The 10,834-nt window shown below is 45.0% G+C and overlaps 1 long non-coding RNA gene across 7 annotated transcripts; it reads right to left on the reverse strand.

Moving 5' to 3' along the window:
* Positions 1-4,064: 4,064 nt before the first annotated feature.
* LOC127332597 (uncharacterized) lies at positions 4,065-8,258 on the reverse strand. Of its 7 annotated transcripts, none has more exons than XR_007870552.1 (5): positions 7,641-8,258; positions 6,780-6,869; positions 5,900-6,111; positions 5,143-5,635; positions 4,065-4,938 (listed from the first exon to the last, which is right to left on the reverse strand). It is a non-coding gene; the product is annotated as an uncharacterized lncRNA (long non-coding RNA). The 7 variants fall into 7 exon arrangements; XR_011751593.1 differs by having other exon boundaries at positions 6,263-6,869; XR_007870550.1 differs by lacking the exon at positions 6,780-6,869 and having other exon boundaries at positions 5,143-5,203; positions 5,302-5,635; positions 7,641-8,257.
* Between the last annotated feature and the right edge of the window lie 2,576 nt (positions 8,259-10,834).

Raw genomic sequence — 10,834 nt, forward strand, 5'->3', positions numbered from 1 at the left:
TTAGATAACAATAAAAAATTAAATTACAATTCCCAACTAAGTGCTGCCTTCACAACACCTACATATATATGCTTAAAGGTCGCCAATTGGGTTAATATTCTGCTATACTTTTTGTTGGAGTGTAAAAGCAGCAAACAATGTACCTGACAAAAGCAAAGCATGATGCACAAATGAACAACAGGTTTTTTTTTTTTGAAGGGGATGAAAAACACAAAATTGTAAGAGAACTAGAAGATGATCCATGCACTATAATATCACCTGGACACGGGCGTCCATGTACTGCATGCTCGGGGGATTATCTTATACATGCGAGATAAAGCCTACGAGGAAGATGATGTGCATTATGTATATGCCAGTTTATTAATCAAAGTTGTTCCCAGTTCAAAGGTCAAGGATGCTTAGACATGGTCTGTCAGGTTTATTGGTTTCTCAACGTGGCACAAGAATACTGTTAAGATTACAGAGACTAGCATGGGTGACCACATTGATCGAGCAACAGGTTAGAGCATGTAGCATCTAATTCCAAAAGACGATGCTAAAGTTTCTGACACTTGTGATGTGTATTTGCGAAAAAAGGGGAAATCAAAAAGCATTGAATCTACAGCAGAACAATGTAGAGCACAAATCTCAAGCAGCAAAAAAACCTAGAGTGGCGACAGACTGCCAGATGGAATCCATTTACTCTGTATCCAACCAAGGATCCTGCAAAATAAATGTTCAAACGACTCCCAAATTACACCCAATGTGCTATTAGGTGGTAGTATGCGCCAAGAGGTCCCATGAACGCCTCAAGCCTTGGTTGTCGGGCCGTAGGCTATGGCTCCTGGTGCCGCTGCTTTGTATTGCGGCAGAGGAGAGAGCGCCTTGACGACGATGCTAATGTTGGACCTGATCTGTCCTTTGCATTGTACGCCCAGAGCGCCACCGCAGCAACCTGCAGATGACTGAGTGCAAGGAGTATCATCAGTGACACCATTGTTCATCAAGATGATAAATACGAAACAATGTAAAATATCATACACATAGAGTGGATGAGGGAGATGGCCTCAACACCTCCCTTCAGAGGATATTCTCGCTTCAACCTAGGATCTATGCATTGCTTGACCTTATCTTGCCCAATCATGGAGTGGCCTGAAGATAAATTTGTGCAACTAGGCTAGTTATGGAAACCTCACATTGGTTCTGATCTTGCTGCTACAGAGGTCCTAGCTATGGATCAGTACCACCTGGAAACAGCGAGAACTTGAGCCATTAGAGAAATCCAAATTCTTAAATGAAAATGTGTGTGGTTGGTTATCACCCAATTTTTGGTTAGGTTTGGTGCTCAGACACGAAATGCCCAAATGGTGTAAGTACTCAAAGATGAACTGAATTCTTGTTCTTCAGATCCACTAATCAGTTTAATATGAGTAAATGCAAATCAAAACTAACGTATAACTAACTTTTAGAGAGAGTATCAGTTTGCAAATGTGGGTATCCAGTCAGCTAGTTACTGTCAGGATTTCCAATACTGAACTTGCAACAAGCTGCTTGGTATAGCTAGATACCCTTAAACCTCCTGCATTGCATTATAATTCTCAGTACGTTGATGGATATGCTCACACAACTTAAAATGATTTTGACGTGCTTTCTGTAAAATCAACGTTCTAACATTTAATTGGATTTCCAATTGTTTGAGCACACAGCAAGTTCGCTGATAGATAGACCCCGTGAGCCAGGTTAAGTTCTTGTTTTTTCAATTCAATTCAACTCTTATGCGATCCACTTGATCGCAGAAGACGTGTTGTAATCTATGGCTGCGGCAGGCTTTTCTTAAAAAATAAATATATTATATGCTTTGCAAAATAGTTCCGTGTCCAACCGGCGATGCGGGAGTTCCATGTGGCGGATTATGTGGCAACAATGACGTTGAAGAGTGATGGTTTGGTCGCGGCAAGACCTTGTTAGTCGGCTTCCAACCTGGTGTGTTCGAGTTTTCTTCATGTTGGTCTTCCGTTGTTGTGGAGTCGAAGTTGTCATGTTCTTTGAGTGTCTTCTTTGGGTGGCATACGATGACCTGCAAGGGTCTCACACATCCCCTCTCTAGATCTCGTCATCTGAGTCGGAGTTGCTTTCCTCTTCGAGAGGAGCCACTATTTGGCATAGGCCGGCTTGAGCCTCGCGGTGCCGCTTCGGCGAGGTCTTCTTTGGTGGTCGCTTCTTCTAGGAAGTCAGAGTCACTGCATAGTGATGACTGATGACGATGACACCAGTGAGCAACCTTGATGACGATTTTCACTTCTGTGGTATTTGTGCAGGTTTAATGGGTTGCCAGTGTGGTTGTGTGTGCCCTCGCGACGGTCGTGTTCCATGACGATCGGCGAGGGTTTTTACACCAATTTTTGGCCATTTTTCCATTAATAAACTGGTCACCTATTTTTCTGTATTAATAAAACTAGCACAAGACCCGTGCGTTGCTACGGCTGCAAATTTTCTCTAGTTCCTCACCAACGAGGTGAGCTGGGTCGTAATCTGCTCCATCGTCCTGACCGGCACTCGCCACGCCACCAAATCCCATGCCGCAGGCCTTCTCCTGAAACCCTCCCTCACCTCCTTTGCTTGAATCCACAATAAATTTCGTCTAGGACACGAGGTCTTTGTAGGTGGCGCTCCATGGGAGAAATAGGGCGGCAGCAGGAAGACGACGATGTTATAGCCGATCGAGGGTGGCAGCCACGATGGCTCTTTTTGGAGGGTTTGTTCGAGGTATGACGAGTGTTTTTTAAACTTGCTAGTGGCGTGGCTGTAATTTCTTCGAGAATCAAGGGCAAAAATAGACGGACAAACAAAAATCTTTGTTTTCTTTATTATTATAGTAAAGATGCCCGTTCTTTGTTAAATAAGGCCGAACGAATTTAGGCGCATACATGCAAATAACAATTGTTCTGGTAAATTAAAAAAATCTCTTAAAGTAAAAAAAAAGAAGTCCAGAAGCTCACTAATCCCACTTTAATGGTTTAATCCAATCGACTCACTCTGAAGAAGGACCTCTTTTAATTCTGCAACATGCATGTAGGCAATATCGTTTAATACACTTCCCACGTTTAATTCCAGATAGGCCGCATGCTTCTATCCTTTAAATTCTGCACTATGCATGCAAAGGCAATCTTTGTTTAAGGCAACCACATGTTTCCCCTCATATGCCACCTTCCTTTAATTCTGCAACATGCATGCATCAATCTCCTTTAATTACACCTTCCCTCGTTTAATTCCATATAGAGACGTTCGTCTCCTTGAAATCCTCCAGCACCATGCAAGGAAATCTTTGTTTTAGCCATCACTTAGTGAGCCAAGGCAGCCAGCAATCAACACGGTGGGATTCCGAGGGTCTCGTTGATTCCAATCAACTTGCTAACGTAATTGTGGAGGTCGTATATAACCTGGTAGGACACGATGCAAGGGAGCGAGGTGGTATAATTCAACGCGAAACAAGGCGGCGTACGCGAACAGGAGTTGGAGCCTGCTTGATCGGTACTATTTTGGAGGAGTGGCGTTACTGAACGGCCCAAGGCCCACTTCGTTCGCAGCGGAGGAATCACCGACGGAGGGATGGGACGACAGACGACGGACCTAATATATCGAACCGGTACGTAACTTAAGGAGGGCAGGAGTGGGTAATTTCTTTCAAGTTTTGGGGTATTTTTAAGTTGGACGAAAATTTTGGCAAAAACCTTAGCTCCTTTATTATTAGGTATAGACTAGGAAAAGTGCCCGTGCGTTGCACCGGACTTGTGAGAAACAAATATTCAAACGCTCTCATAAACCTTTCATGTTGACATTTCTCCAAGTTAGGCATCCCTTAATTGGTTAATCCCGATCGTGCTCTTTGATTAACTCACACCATACACTTAATTGATCAATAAGGGTGGCTAGCTAGTAGGAGAGCCTTTTTCTCTCTTACAGAATTGGAGAAGTCAGTATTTACAATCTCATAATCCAATCCACCTATATATTCCGTGGTAGTAAACCTTATGACAACAATCCAACAAGCAAAGTGTACATCTGGTAAACAAGAAAGACGCAAGTTTGTATGATGTAAAACAATGTATATTTCATTCCAATTTGACAATTCGTTTCCAACTTTGAAGCCTGATATTTGTATATCATACACCCTTTTTTTAAAATTATCTTTTCAGCCTCAGCACCTGTCAGTACTAACACCATCCTCCATCAGCTGAATTTTTCATTAGTCATTCTATCTCTAGTAGTTGCTTCTCATTAACCTTTAGCAATTTCAACCACTCGTACAATCTTGGAAAGAAAACTTCAGACCTCAAACACCATGCTTGAAAAACAATAAAGGGAACAGTCCAATTAGCATGAATCCTTTCCGCCCCACCATTACTAAACATTGGGTTTCCAGGGAAATTCTAGTGAATATCAGCTTGTCTACTCCACTTGCCACAACTCTCCATACTGTTAGAAAATATAGCACATTTAGGCCATCTTCCAGCTTACATAGCATCCCTTGCTTGTAGCCCGAAGATTCTATGATGGCCCTGATATAGCTGGTTTTTCTGAATGCTCCTGCCACTGCATATTGTTCTTCAGAAAATCCCAAGAGCAAGCATCAAATGCTATAAGATTAACAATAGAAATCTACTCAACCCATTCTAATCTAAATTTTCTCTGTTGATCTATCTCTTGCTGGAATACACACCTACCTTTGCGAAGTACATGTAGATTTTCCATTCCAAGAAAGAAACGTGTTCTCGCATCATTGTGTCAATGTGGATCCAATGAACCGAGCTGCACTAATGGACGCTTCTACTTCCATTAAAGCATTATCATCTGCCAGCGCAGTTAATACCTCTGCTTGTTGACACCTTGAAACATGGAACCGAGGAATTCTGATATTATAGGTGATGAAGCGGAACTCCTAATAATGGTAAACCAAGCCTGCAATAAAATCGTAGCATTCCAAGTAACAACTTGATCAGACATTTCCAATAAGTACACTGGGACCAACACACTATGCACCGTTTAGTTCATTATTATGGAGCTAAAATCTGACTAATCATATCCGCAGCCCGCATTATCAATTCTTGCAGCAGTAGAATAATTGACCAATTCAGTTTAAGAGGAAGATGCCGAAATACCAACCCAAATATGCCACCATGTGCTTCAATTAGACGATAGACCAATCACTGGACAACCAAAGCTTCTGCATTGCAAAGCAGTACATCATATAAATTTATCCACAATCAAAGCCATAGAAACAACCGTGAAGCATAAAATCACTGGAGGACCAAATTTCATAACCTGTAATATCGCCCTAGCTTGTCGAATGGCCGGGAGCAGCCTGGCGGTGCTGTGGTGGTGTTAATTCACGGTTCGCCGAAGGGGGCAATGCATCCTCCAACACACACCCATGGACACTCCCCTGGGTACAAGACAGGGCGACACATGCATCACCACCTAGATAGAGCTCCCGGTCCGCACGGGTGCGCTTGGGCTCGACCGCAGCCGAGTCCATGATAATGTGTGACATCTAAATTTCACGATAACATGTGACATTCAAAATCCCGAACTCAGTGATGAATTAATGTACTCTGAGGGCTTCTTTCCATCTCAAATCTGACATACGTGCAAGCTCCTGGTTTTGCAAGAAATTAAGAACCAATATATAAGATCTTTTACTTAGTCAAACAAATTTACATGAGAAATTTTGAAATTTCCCTTGCCGACTGCTAACAAGACTTGTGTTCACAGAAATAATTTGGACTATCAATAGCATTCAGCAAAATTCTCTCCACAAATTTGCCCCATAGCATAAAGGACCTCAGTACCTCACAGAAGCAGTACAACGAGCATGGATGAACCAAAGAGAATATCAGTACTTGTTGATAAACATATTCACCTGAGATCTTCAATATTCCTTGGACCCAATGTGGAGGAGCTCAAATCATTCCTCAACGCCATCTGATGCGCAGCAGCCTTGCTAGTCCACGCCGGCGTACGCCTTCACGGCGTCAATCGCTGTAGCGTCGAGGATGCGCTCGTCCCTGCTGTACGCCTTCACGGCGTCAATCGCTGCAGCCGCGCTCGTCCCTGCTGCTCCTCAGTTCTGGGCTGCAAACAGGAAGCAGGGATTTGTAAAACACTTATAGATTGCTCCATAGCAAATAGTTCAAGAGTGTTTGAGCATTTTACAGTAATTCTGTGCGTTCAGGTATGAAAGAAATAAGGAACATTGAGATACGATGCTCTGATGGTACTTTACAGTAAGGGGCATAGAAGAGTGAATCATTTTTTGGTGGAGAAATCTTCTGTGGGAGATCAGCAGTAGCACTGTTAGATGGCATTGCAAGAAATTATATATTGGTGGTATTCTGAATGCACCAATTTAGTAATCGTGCACTGCAGTCAAACCGATTCTTTGGTAAAGGCAAGAGCGGCCGCGAGATGAACGTTCGCGAGGGTCACGCACTTCACGACGCAGACGAAGGCGACCAATACCAATAGCCTTGGACAACGGCTAGAATAAGCTAAATTGTTATGGTTGTTCACAAATAAGAAAGTTTATAAGATAACTGCAAAAAACGAACAAAAAATGCATAGGTAGTGAGATGGATCAGGAACAATGTTCATTGCCTTTTTCGAAGCTCCAGTCATAAAGATAAAGATGTATTCACATAGCAGTCATCATAAATGATTGAAGTGTTACAAAAACCAAGTTTCCCAAAACTACCTTTGTGTCAAAGAAGAAAATAATTCGTTGGGTGTTTGAAAGCTAGTACCTGGCATCTGAACTATTAACTGTGACTTTACCCACAAGGTGTTTATTTAGTTCCATATCAAGCATTTAGCACCAGACCGATCTGTTGACCCTATTCAATCACAGAATACAGATGAACCCATATTGTAGAGCGTAGCAAAACAGGGAGGAAATCTAAAAATCAGGGAGAATTTGCTGAGATTCAGAATAAAAAATGTGGTACAACAACTACGAGATTCAGAATCAAAACTTCATTTCCATCCACTTCCAAATGCACACAAACACACAATAAAAATCAGACTGTGAGCTGAGGCAATATAATTGGACTCCCACTCGTAGGCAGTGGCATTCCCATGAAGTGAATATAGTCAGAGAATTGTTTGTGGTAGTAGTACATCGGGAGAGATCTAGGGTGAGGGAGGAAAGAGATATGGATGACCAAAGTGATGGGAGAGTACATATGTTGACAGGAAGAAGATTGGCATTTAGTTAATGACAGATATCAGGGCAAATGACTTATGCTCTCTAATAAGACAATGGTGTCAAGATAAAGGTGCATTAAAACCAAGTGAGATAAAATTAAACATTGTGGAAATTAACACCAACTGTCTGCTCCAGCTTGTGCTTCAAAACACTCCCAGCATAGTGAATAAAATTAACTTGATGTTACATTTGTGTGGAGATCACCAACGAAAGTTGATCCCCCTCCTACTCTATCGTTCTAGCTGTTGTTACTCGATACACAACACCATCTGGCCAAAAGTTGATTGAGATTATGCGATGAAGTCTGAACCCGGACTATCATGTGATCCTTTATTCAGATAAAAGAACTTGAACGGGCTGCAGCAAGTAAAGCAGATATGTAAATGCATCTCCCCTTTACCTGACCCAGCCGGCTGGGGAGAGGCGTCTTGCTCACCACGGCCTGCCGCACTGGTCGGCTCACATGGCTTGGGCAGCCATCCTCCGCGGATTAGGGTCCTCAACGCGACGCCGAAGAGGAGGAGGGTCCGGTCTACTCCCCCACGCCACCAAGAGGATCAGTCAAGGAATCCGAGACGCTCGATAAGCAGAGGCGCGTCCCGCCGCCTGGATCTCGCCGTGCTGTTCCCTTCTTCCGCTCCGGCCTCCAACCCTTCTCCATCGGCGTTCCCCAACCGCCCCCGCCGCCAGGAGGACCGGTCGAGGAAGCCGATACGCTCGCGAACCAGCGGCGCATCCCGCCGCCGGGCGCCAGGCTGCGCCATCGCCTTGTTCCGCTGCAGCTTCCATCCCGCCGGCCGGAGGGGCGCTGGCGGCTGGCGAGGTCCTGGCTGGTTGCTGCCTGACCAGAGGGGCGCTGGCGGTCGATTGGGTTCTCCCGGGCGACGATTGCACGCGATGGCACCGCCGGTCGCGGGACGCGGCGGCTTTCCTCGAGATTGAAGCGCACGGGGGAGGAGGTGGATTGGGTTGTGCGACGGGCGGGGGAGAGAGAAGGGGGCAGGGTTTCCTGGCTGAGTAAACGAATCGGTACGGTGGCAATTGTATGTATTATTCGGTTTGGTGGGAGGGCAAAACCGTCCAAATAAATGTTGGACGAAAATTTTGGCAGAAACCTTAGCTCCTTTATTATTAGGTATAGACTAGCAGAAGTGCCCGCGCATTGCATCGGGAAATAAATACTCAAACGCATCAACAAACCATTCTATGTTGCGCTTTTTATGGGAAAACAAATATTTTATTGCCTTATTCATATTGACAATGAGAATAAAATTGTCCGTTAACTAAAGTTTGGTCAGCTAATAAGAATACCCTAACATTAAGAGCTAGAGCATGAATCTATTGTTCACGAATAATTGTTCTATTAAATTTGTACAAAAATGTCAAGAGGTTTTAAAAATTCACTCAAATTATTTACGGTGGGCTTCCTAGGCCATGGTTCATGGTTGGGACCACGTGATCAAAATTAAATCTTTCCCAAATGAATTGTATATTTTCAGATGTTTGGTTTAAATTAAGTAAGCAAGGTTTTAAAAAATCATGAGTGTTTTAAATTGTTTTAAAGCCCTAAACCTTTCTATCTTTTTTCTCAAAAAGAAAATTCCAAAAGATTTTAGGAATAAAAAAGGGAGAAGCCTCCACTAAACTTGCCGGCCAGCTAGGCCGTACCCCAGGAGCAGCCCAAACGCCACCTCCCGAAACAAACCTAGAACCCTGCCTCGGTCGTGTCTCCTCCGAGCGTCACCAGGAGCCGCTCGCTCCCCTCCTCCACTGGTCGGTTGTATACCGCGTCGTGCGTGTCACCACCCAGCTTTCCCATCCCCGCGCCGACCTTGGCATCCTAGATGCCCCGAGGCCGGCCATCCCCGGCACCAAGTCCACCGACATATCCAAGTACATGTTCGGTAGCCGCTCTAGCACCCGAACATATAGATCCCGTGTCCATCCCACGCAGCGGACGGCATCAATCTCGTCGTCGTATTATTTCAGGGTCAGCTCAATCTGGCCTTCTTCGTGTATCGATATTGTGTAAACTGTTTGTCTTTAGTAGCATCCATTGTTCTCCTAATAAGCTATTCTTTCAATTGAATGAGAAGGGACCGGGCTAAAAATAACTTGGTGTACTGATAATGGGACTTATAATGGCATGATACATAAGAAGAGCCTTCTCATACGGCATGTTCCTGTATCCTGCTTAGATATTGCAACACGTCATCATTATCACGTTAGTTATGCGTTTCATTGAATTTCCTATGAATAAGACCTCACTCATGGACTCACGCTGACCTTCCTTCAGAACCCAAATCCGTTGGAGTTGACAGCGCATGCGATGCCGCGGTATGTAGAGAAAAATACGCTCGACATTAGTAACCATCGTCTGCTGCATCTCCTCGTGCGTGGAACCGCCACCGTACCCAGCTGCGTCATGAGAAGAACTTCCTAAAGTGCGGTAACATGCGAGTACGTAGAGGTTAGGTGCAAGGTGCTAGGTAAAGCACTCGCTGAAACGTATATATGGGATCCAAGAGAAAAACAGAAGGGTCGTTCAAATAATCTTTGAGTTGGCCACATGTCGTTTTCAGGTTTAGAGAAATCATGACAACTAACCTCGTTGTGCCATGTTCGAAAAATTCCATGTTGGACCACCGCGTACATGCCAGCCTTGACGCTAAAGGTCGGAAGCTGGACGCGATCTGTTCTTCGATCTAGCTCTTTTGCAACCGTGTGCCAGAGGAGGATCTGGAACGTGCGCTGATGCAATCTGCGCACTTTCCTTTTGCTGCCCAGAAAGCAAACGGAGGAAACGGATCTAAACAACCACAGGAGAGGCGGTACGCGCACGGATCAATCAGCATCATCCACGGCCGCATCCGTCTTGTTGAGGATCGACGATATGCAGGCGATGTAGGACATCATGGAGAGCACGATGGCGGCGATCTTGCCGGTAACCATCTGGCGACGCCGGTGACATCGCGTCACCGAAGCCCGCGCAGCACAGATGCTATCTTGCTCGGCGCCGGCGCCGGCGCCATGTACCCTGCTTCATCTGTGGCATGGAGGAGCTCGGCCCCAAGCCCGCTTTCCTCCCAACCGACTCTCGGCCTCGTCGACGCTCGATCTTGTCGGTGACTGTCTGGGCGACGACTGTGACATTGCGTCCCCGAAGGCTACGCAGTATGGATGCCATCTTGTTCGGCGCCAGCATCCTGTACTTGGCTTCGTCGATGGCGTGGAGGAGCTCGGCCCCAAGCCCAATGTCTTCCCAACCGACTTCTTCTGCTCGGCCTTGTCGACGGCGCTCCACCGGTCCGCCTAGCCGAGATCTTCTGGGCAGTATCGTGCTAATCGATCTCGTATCCTCCGTGTCACACCGTGGTCGCTTTATATAGGAAGTCTCATCGAGTGGTTTCCTTTAAGAACACACGATGAGATAGAGAACGATTCCTTTACGAACACGATATGGCGAGCAAACGGGGCAACGTACGAAAAGGTAAAACGAAGTTGGACGAAAATATATTAGACGGACCAAACCACGGAAACATTAGCTCCTTTATTATTAGGTATAGATTAAGTTTTGCCTCGTTTCAAAAAAAA

The sequence above is a fragment of the Lolium perenne genome, chromosome 2, assembly GCF_019359855.2.
Source record: "Lolium perenne isolate Kyuss_39 chromosome 2, Kyuss_2.0, whole genome shotgun sequence".
NCBI classification, from domain to species: domain Eukaryota; kingdom Viridiplantae; phylum Streptophyta; class Magnoliopsida; order Poales; family Poaceae; genus Lolium; species Lolium perenne.